The sequence below is a fragment of the Equus quagga genome, chromosome 1 (assembly GCF_021613505.1).
Source record: "Equus quagga isolate Etosha38 chromosome 1, UCLA_HA_Equagga_1.0, whole genome shotgun sequence".
NCBI classification, from domain to species: Eukaryota; Metazoa; Chordata; class Mammalia; order Perissodactyla; family Equidae; genus Equus; species Equus quagga.
The window spans coordinates 77,221,100-77,230,237 of record NC_060267.1 but is presented as its reverse complement, the minus strand read 5'-3'; the positions used below and the strand labels follow the sequence as shown (position 1 = coordinate 77,230,237).

The 9,138-nt window shown below is 41.9% G+C and overlaps 1 long non-coding RNA gene across 1 annotated transcript in view; it reads right to left on the bottom strand.

Annotated features, from left to right (window-relative positions):
- Window positions 1–5,332: 5,332 nt before the first annotated feature.
- LOC124226144 (uncharacterized) overlaps window positions 5,333–9,138 on the bottom strand; it is a 40,692-nt gene continuing 36,886 nt past the window's right edge. Inside the window, exon 4 of the long non-coding RNA XR_006885210.1 lies at window positions 5,333–8,644. This is a non-coding gene — a long non-coding RNA (uncharacterized LOC124226144). The remainder of the gene's footprint in view (window positions 8,645–9,138) is intronic.

Below are 9,138 nucleotides of genomic sequence, written 5' to 3'. Positions count from 1 at the left end.
GTTTCCACTTTGGTTGATACTGTCATTGAAACCAGAGGCCCCATATCTCTATCTCAGGAGACAAAGACTCTTGAAAGAATAAAAAGAAATTCTTGCCAGGAGTGCTTTTGAGAATGAAACACACTGGGGTAGACAATATCATTTTTCCAAAAATTAGAAGCAACTTGAGGTGCAGGGGAACATGAGTCAAGAGGAAGAAAGAAAGACCTTACTGAAAATTGAAGCTATGATCCTACATCTAGTCATCATGGAAAGGAGCCATTTATTTACAGGAAATGCTCGCATGAAATACTCCTTCAGCTGCAACGCTTCATGGTGATATAATCTTTATTTTGACATTAAGACGCTTCCTCTTTTTTGTTTGCTTTGGGAAATTGTATTAATTCACCTCATAGTCGCTGTGAGAAGTTCAACTTACATATCGTGCTTGTAATCGTTCACCAATTGACTTGAGATCTCACACGTCTTGTCATCTTTAATCCAAGTTATAATGAAATGGTTCAGGTTTCCTTGGAATCAGGAAAAGACATTTGTAAGGTTGTTCTTCCTTTTATAGATTGTGCAGTTCTAAGTGAATTATTATATAAGATTAATTTTTAAAATTCCATGAAAGTTAACATCAACAGCGATAAGTTGTGTTGATGGTATGTACCCTGAATAGGACGTGGTGAAGATGACGCTTTGCCTCTGTGGTCCTTCCTCCCCAAATCCCATAACCTCAGTATAATCATGGGAAAAGCATCAGACAGACTCCAATCCAGGGATATTCTGCAAAATATCAAATACGTCTTAAAACTGTCAAGATCACCAAAAACAAGAAAAGTCTGGGAAAAAAGAGGAGCCTAGGGAAACACGATGACAGTGTAATGTGATACCCTGGGTGGAATCCTGGAACACAAAGGAACTTTAGGTAAAAACTGAGGAAATCTGAATAAAATATGGACTTTAGTTAATATTGTATCAGTATTGATTCACTAATTATGACGAATGTACCATGCTAACATAAGATGTTAACAATAGGGGAAAACTGGTTGCAGATACATGGGAATTCTCTGTAACATCTTTGCAACTTTTCTGTAAATTAAGAACTATCCTAGTGGCCGGCCCAGTGGCATAGTAGTTAAGTTTGTGCACTCCACTTCTGTGGCCTGGGGTTTGCAGGTTCAGATCCTGGGCACGGACCTACACACTGCTCATCAAGCCATGCTGTGGCGGCATCCCACATAGAAGAACTAGAAGGACTTACAACTAGGATATACAGCTATGTACTGGGGCTTTGGGGAGGGGGCAAAAAAAAGAGGAAGATTGGCAACAGATGTTAGCTCACAGCCAATCTTCCTCACCAAAAAGTATACCTTTCAAAAAAAAGCTATTCTAAAATTTCTAAAATAAAGGTTTATTTTTGTAAAAAGACTCAATGCATAGGGGCTGGCCCCGTGGCCGAGTGGTTAAGTTCGTGCGTTCTGCTGCACGCAGCCCAGTGTTTCGTTGGTTCGAATCCTGGGCACGGACATGGCACTGCTCATCAAACCACGCTGAGGCAGCGTCCCACGTGCCACAACTAGAAGAACCCACAATGAAGAATATACAACTATGTACCAGGGGGCTTTGGGGAGAAAGAGGAAAAAAAATAAAATCTTTAAAAAAAAAAAAACTCGATGCAGAATCATAACTTTTTTCTATAATATGTCTTTCCTTTCTCCCAACTCCATAATGAACATTGTCCTAGTTCTCTTTTCCCCATTTTTCTTTTCCTTTCCTTGCTTTAAAAAGCATAGTGCTCAAGCCACTCCTTCAAGTGATCACATAAATGGCCTGTAACAGGAGGCTGAGAACAGCTGAATCTGCATAGCAGATTGATTGGATTAATGCTCCAATTCTACATGTGTTCCTATATCGTGCCCTTTGTCATGTGCTTCTTAGTTTATTTCTCCACCCCTTGAATCTGGGCTGGCCTAGTGACATGCTAACTCTAGGTTTGGCTTACCAGCACTAGCACTTGCCTAATGAGAAGTTAACAAACAGGATGCAATCAGAGTCTTGAAAAAGATCTTGAGCATTTCAACTTCTGCCATTGCCATGTGAGCTGACCTGAGCTAGCCTGCTGGAGGATGTAAGTCATGTGGAGCAGAGCAGAGCAGAGGCACCCAGCCTAGATCAACCAATAGTCGGCCCACTCTCAGACATGTGAGTGAGCTCATCCCAGATCAGCAGAGTTACCCAACTGACTCATAGCTGACTGCAAATGCATGAGCACGCCCAGTGAAGATCAAGTCTACCCCAGATCATCTGAATCCCACTGACTTCTGAGCTAGATAAATATTTCGTGGTTGGTTGCTATACACTTCTGCGGCTGTAGATGACTGATACACCCAACTAACACACAAGCGTTGGTCCATCTCAACTGGGGAGAGATTCCTTGGTAGAGAAGAGAGATGAGAGGGAAAATTCTAGGAGCTTCTTCCTCCGGAAGAAAAGAGCACTAGGACCCCATGACCTGGGCTTTAGTTACCAACTCCAGCTTCATCTTTGACCATTTCCAGCATTTATCTTTACACTCGGTAATACCAAACTCCCTAAATTTCCCTACCAGTATGAGGAATCACTCTTACATAGTGATTAAGCTTGTCAGGCTCTGGTGTCAGACTGTCTGGGTTCAACTCACCACCATCTAGTTGGTTGTGTAAGCCTGGGTGAGTCACCTGATCAGCTCCTTCATGTGTGAAATGATGACAATAATAGCGTATATCTCATAGGGTTGTGAGGTTCAAATGAGTGTGTAGGTGTAAATTGCCTAGAACAGTGCCTGGTCCATACAGCATGTACTCAGTTAATGTGAGCTAGTAGTAATAGTAACAGCAGTAGTATTCTCAGACTAAGTCACCTTCCCAGAATGTTCTGTCCACTCTTCTTTACCTGGATAATTTCTAAGACTCTGGTTATCTCCTCCAAGAAGCCTTTCTTGGTCCTAACACAACCCATCTTTGTACCCCTCCTTTGAACTCATAGAACCCAGTGCTTTTCCCTTCCCCTAGAGCTTGGGACATGATTTTGAAATGATATCTTTATGTTAATTGCCTTCCCTTCTAGGGTGTAAGTTTTTGAGGACAGACTCTATACCTTGCTGTTCTCTAAGTAACCCGAATATCAGATTCAGAGCTACAAGCACTATGCCTAAGATCTAAGATGAGATTGTCTAGAACCTCCATCATTCAACCTGGGGAAAGCTTGGGGACTTCTCCAAGCTTTCAGACAATTCCCAGGGAACTGATATTTTCATGAACGCTCTGAGTCCCAGCTTCTCTCAACTGAAACAGTTCACTTTATGCCCCGTCCTGCTTTCTAATGTGAACTTTCTCTCTTCCTTAAAAGTTGACGCAGATCTGGAATTTGACTCACTTCCTTATTTGCAGTACGTGAGCTCACAGAACCTTGACATGTACAGAAGACTTTACAAGAGGTTTATGGAGATTGTGAGTGAAGATGGGGTTATATTACAACAGCCCAAGCGGGTTACAATTCTATGGTGGACGACCCTGGTCTTCAAAAACTTCCTCAGCTGCTGCTTCCCTACCGACACCAGCCCTTACGCCTCTCTTCTCTTCTCACCCTTCTGTACCCAAACTCCTGCTGACTTCTTATACAGAGTCCTTTAACTCCTTCTTTTCCCTTCTCTCTAACCAGGGCCCTTGGGGAGGGCTCACTCACAACCCCAAGTCACACTTAATAAATGAAGTAACCTCCCTAGGATCAATTCTGGGGCAAGTTTCTAATTCTCCTTTTACGCTACTGCCCAGCACAGCACCCAGCTCATGGTAGGGACTCATAAATATCAATTTAAGTCAAATTTTCAGGAGACGTCTAGACAGACTTGGCTTCAGAAGGGACTCAGAGAAGAAATAGAAGACAATAAAGCCCAAACCATAGACTGAGAGTTTGCTCATGATTCTTATAAACCTTAGTCTTATTAAACTTTTCATCATCAGAAAGGAAGAAATCGAATTCACACCAAGCTATAGGCAATGTAGGGCAGTAGTTAAAAGCAATCTTTGAAGTGCAGAGGACCTGGGACCAAATTCTGGCTCTGTAACTAACCAGCACTATCACCAAGTTATTTAGCTTCTCTGAGTCCCAGCCTCCTTTGCCGCAAAATGCAAAGAGCAGTATACAGGGCATGGCCTTGTTGGAAAGAGTAAATGAGATGTATGCAAAATGTCTCACATAGTCCCAGCCCATAGTAAGCTCTATATCAATAGTATCTCTCATCTAACGAGGAGATTGGGGTCTTCATACATAGGAATCCCAGGAAAGAAAGAAACCCTAAGAGATATAGAATAGAGAGCCCTTAGATGTCCATTAGGCATCATCCGTTAACTTCTCTCCTCCACATCCAGACTGGTGCAGTTATGCACCTCCTAGGGAGAAATGAGAAAATGGTCCTCAAATCATTTCCTAGTTCAGTGGCTCCAACGAGGCTCCCAGTTGAGAAAGGCTGGAAGAGAGGGAGGCAGTTCTAAGGAGCTGGATTTCCGAATACAAGGTGTGAGACGGAGGGTTTCTTGTATGGTTGAGGTCTAGGAGGAGAAGAATGATCTGGAACTTTAAAAAGTTGAAGACCCCTGTGATCTCCTCACCTAACCCTCTCCTATCATTTCTCTTCTCTCAGAAAGCCAAGCAGGGTCCCAACAGGAATGGATTCAGATTCTTGGAGGACCCACCATGTAGACTTTTTAACCTCAATTCCAGTTATGTTTATACCTCACAGACCATTGCTGTCAGGATTTTAAAAGGCACACATTATACAACTTTTAACTTATGCCAATAGACAAACCACACTTCCTAGAGAGCTCAATGAATGCCATATATGCCCAAATACAAGGCAACCCCATAGGGATTGCCCCATTTTCCCCGACAAAATACCAGTAGGAGAGAGAGCAGTAGAAATATCAGTATTTCTACCAGTAGTAGAGATACCCAGTAGGGAGAGACTCCATTTTCCCTGACAAAATACCAATAAAACAAGATTTGTGGGGCTGGTCCCTTGGCCTAGTGGTTACATTGGGCATGCTCCACTTCGGCAGCCTGGGTTCTGTTCCTAGGCACGGACCTATACCACTCGTCAGAAGCCATGCTGGGGCAGCTCACATACAAAATAGAGGAAGATTGGCACAGATGATAGCTCAGAGTGAATCTTCCTCAGCAAAAAAAAAAAAAAAAAAAAAAAATTAGTCAAGCTGAATATAAAACCTTTTAGGGATCCACAAGAAATAGTCATATTTCTATTCATGATATTTAATATAGCAATTAAGTTATATAAACACATCTAAAAGAATCTGGTAAAATTTTATTAATGTGGAAATACTGCTTTTTCCCATGCTCATGTATATTGTAATAAGACTTTATTCCAAGTCTTCATTTACATCTTCAACATCAGTGTCTTCAGCATCACTAGAGCCATTTGAGTTGTCCAGCTTAGTTTCCCAGAGTGTATCACCTATACTTCTGCTTAAGGGCTATTAGTTAATCCACAAAACATACTCACAGCCCAAACATAATCCCAAGCAACAAGTACCCATTTTCAGAACATTGGAAGAGTTTGTTTTCCTTTGTCTTCTGGTGCGTCTTGTGATATTCAAAGCACAGCCACTTAATTCTGCTGTTTCATGAAGCCATCTGTTACACTTCTACTCATCCTTCACATTTGGGAAGGCAGAACCCAAGAAAAATTATTGAATCTGCATTTGATCCCTTTGCCTCATTTTAAATGACTACATCAGCTTACTTCTGTAAACATCTCAAACTTGCAACACTTGAGATCAGCTCAGGCTAATTGTCTTCCTCCAACACTATGTTGATGATGGAACAAAATACGTTGTGAAATCATCCTGTAATCTGAGACGCTCCACAAGGACTTGAGTATGAACAAACTCTCTTTTCTCAGGGGTAATCAGGGAGAGAGGGGCATGAAGATCTTGCCTCATATTGGGAGATACAGCATAACACTGTTTATAAAGTCTGTTTCGCCCTATGAATAGCACAAATGTGATATATTCTTGGTGTTACGAGTTCTGAGCTGTTAAACCCTTATATTTAAAATAGCACATATAAATTCCATATTTTTTCAGCTTTTGCTTAAACTTTAAGGCCCTCAACATGTAAATAAAGTCTGCCTACATCAGCCCCTCTCTGCTCGTACAAAGATCTCCATCCTTCTTATCTTGCCTTTTTTGCTTTCGCATTCACCCCTCAGAAATTCATTCATTCACTCAAGGAACACTTTGCAAGTCCCTTCAATCATCAAGTGTTTCATTAGCTCATGAACATCAAAAGACATGCTGACCTCATATTGCCACCAGTCAAGGGCATTGAATGCCAATTCATTTCATAATATTTGTCATTTTCCTTAAACTTGTTCTAATTTAAGTAGAGTTGAGTAGTTACTCTTGCTCTGTAAAAAGTGCTTAAGTCGGGCTCCTTTATCAGTTTTCCCAACTTCTTAGATAGCTCTCAGCATGACCCAAAGTGGAAAGGCTGGAATGAACCCCAGATTGGAAGGGAAATCAGGATCCTGGCCTGGCCAGAGCAGCAAGTTCATGCTGAAAAATAGTGCGAGAGAAACTGACCTGGTATTTGGACATTATCTTTTATGCAATGGGGAGCCACTGAATAGTTTTTCATTGATAACAGATGTTTAAAAAAAATCAACAGGCCATTTAGCATGGTAGTTGAAAACACAGTCTTTTGAATTAGAGAAAATCTACACTCAAATCTGTTTGCCATTTAATAACTACGAGATCTTGGACATCTCATTCCCCATAAGCTTCTGTTATTTAAGTAAACATAATAATAAACACTTGAAAGATTTGTTGAGTGGGTTTTAACAGACACTGAATATAAAATGCTTAGCATGGAACCTGGCATATAATAGGTGATTAATAAATGGTGTCTGTCAAGTCATATTACAAAGCCACGTTTGGGGAAAATTAATCTACTTGAGGTGGGTATACATGATGCATTAGAGGCGGGGAGATGATTATAATCTACAGGAAGGTTTAGATATGGCTTGGAATCCTACAGATTTGTGATGAAGAGTACAGATGGGACAAGGGAAAGAAGAGACTGAAGATGACCCAGATAGTCAGCCCAGCTGACTAGGGAACATTAGTGCCTTTCAGAAGGAATGTCAGGACAGAGAGAAGAAAAGCATAAACTTGCTTTTAGACACAATGAGTTCAATGAATAAACTTTCAATGAGACACAATGGTGGCGGTATAGCCAAGGCAATTTTCACTAGAAAGTTGAAAACATGAAACTCTTAGGAGGTAAGTCACTGTCAGAAAAAGACACTTTGGAAAGGCTTCTATTTAGACAAGAGTTAAGATGGTAGAAGCAGAATTCTCCACCAGATGGGATAACTGAACCACATGGACTTGACCAGACAGACTCTCGTACACACTGGTTTTATTCTAGTTTGATTTTCCTCCCTGCTCAACTCGAAACTCCAAGAGAACAGAGACTGTGGACAGGAATGCTTATTACTGTATCCCCAAAGCCAAGCTCAGTGTCAAAAATCTACTTAGAATACGCTTTCCTCGAATGTTGGTCCTCTGATCCATCAGGCACAAGATAATCAGAGAGATCACAGCAAGTTCAGCTTTAATGCTAAGCATTTTATATTCCTTGTCTTTTAAAATCCACTCAACAACTCTTTGAGGTGTATATTATTATGTTATCATTGTGTTCACCTAAACAACAGAAGCTTATGCAAAATGAGATGTCCAAGTTCTCGTGGTTATTAAGTAAATGAACCTGCTGTCGTCTCTCTGATTATCTCATGCAGTTTAGAAGCTTTATTCCTCCCTTCCTAGGTTTTTGATTCATGTAAACTAGGAAAATGAATTACTAGTAGAAAACCTCTTTCAGAACATGGAGTTTTCCTGGGCAGCAGAATTGCTGAATGGTCAAACTGTCCCTGATGGGGAAGAGCTGAGAGCTGCTTGTGGGCAGGGATTTCAAAGGAGAGGGGGTGGATGTAGTCAAAAGCAAAGAAAAGGTCAAGAACTCTGGAGAACAGAAATAATACCAGTTCCTGTGTGTGGTTCCCGCTTGGGGAAATGGCTCCGTTTGCCTGGATTACTAAAACGGGACCCTCTTGGGGAGTTCTGTGGAAGAGGATCTAGCTATGTCCCTGGTGGAAGAGAGAGGAAGGCAGCCTGAGGAGGAAAACCAGGTTGACTCAGACTACACCTGCTTTGGGAGCCTCTCCCTGACAGGTTGGGACTCTCCATGCTCATACCTCTCCAGCGATGTGGGTGCTTTCTTCTGTTTCTCCTCTCTACTCCCAGCCTGCCATTTCCCAGTGCCAACATACCTCTCTCATCATCCCCTTGGAATGAATGCCATCTTCTAGGCATACTTTCCAAGTGGAGTCAATATTCACCACTCTTTACAAATGTCAAGAGGAGGAGAGAAGGCTGCCATGGCAAGCCCAAATCTTCAGATAAATGAAAACCAATCACATCTGACGGAGGCTGTGGTCAGAGACATTCAACGATCAAGTTTCCCAAGGGACTTTCCTCTTGGCTTCAAGGCTTTTCAAGATGTTTCTTCCACCATCATGATTGGGAGAGTAACTCCAGCTAGCCTAAGGAAATCAACATGACATAGATCAAAATGATTGCACCCCTTCTTGCACCTGCCAAAAGAGTTCTATGGTCTATTTCCCAGCCAAAATATAAGCTTCAGTAAATATCCCCATTAGGCAACCTGGGTGTGGCTGCACAAAGTATTCTAGAATGGCCTGACCTTGCCCTTAAAGAAGCAAAAAAATTCCCCAAACTATTGGCTTTGCTTCCCTTCCCCAAAAAGAAGGATGAAATAATAACGCATCAGACACCTCCGCTCTAACATCAAATCTGCCCCGTGGGGTGTGGAACAGACCCAGCTTCACGATTGGCTGGTCTACAGCGGAGGTGACTGCCAAAAATAGGGATTTAAATCACAAACCCACGCGGGAAACCACAATTTGAGGAAACTGTGTACACACCTCTCTCCCAATCCCTCTGCGGGGAAAGGGGAAACCATCTGTGAACAGAGTCCAGGGCCGCTTTTCCCTCTCTGTGGCAGTGGTGCATGTGA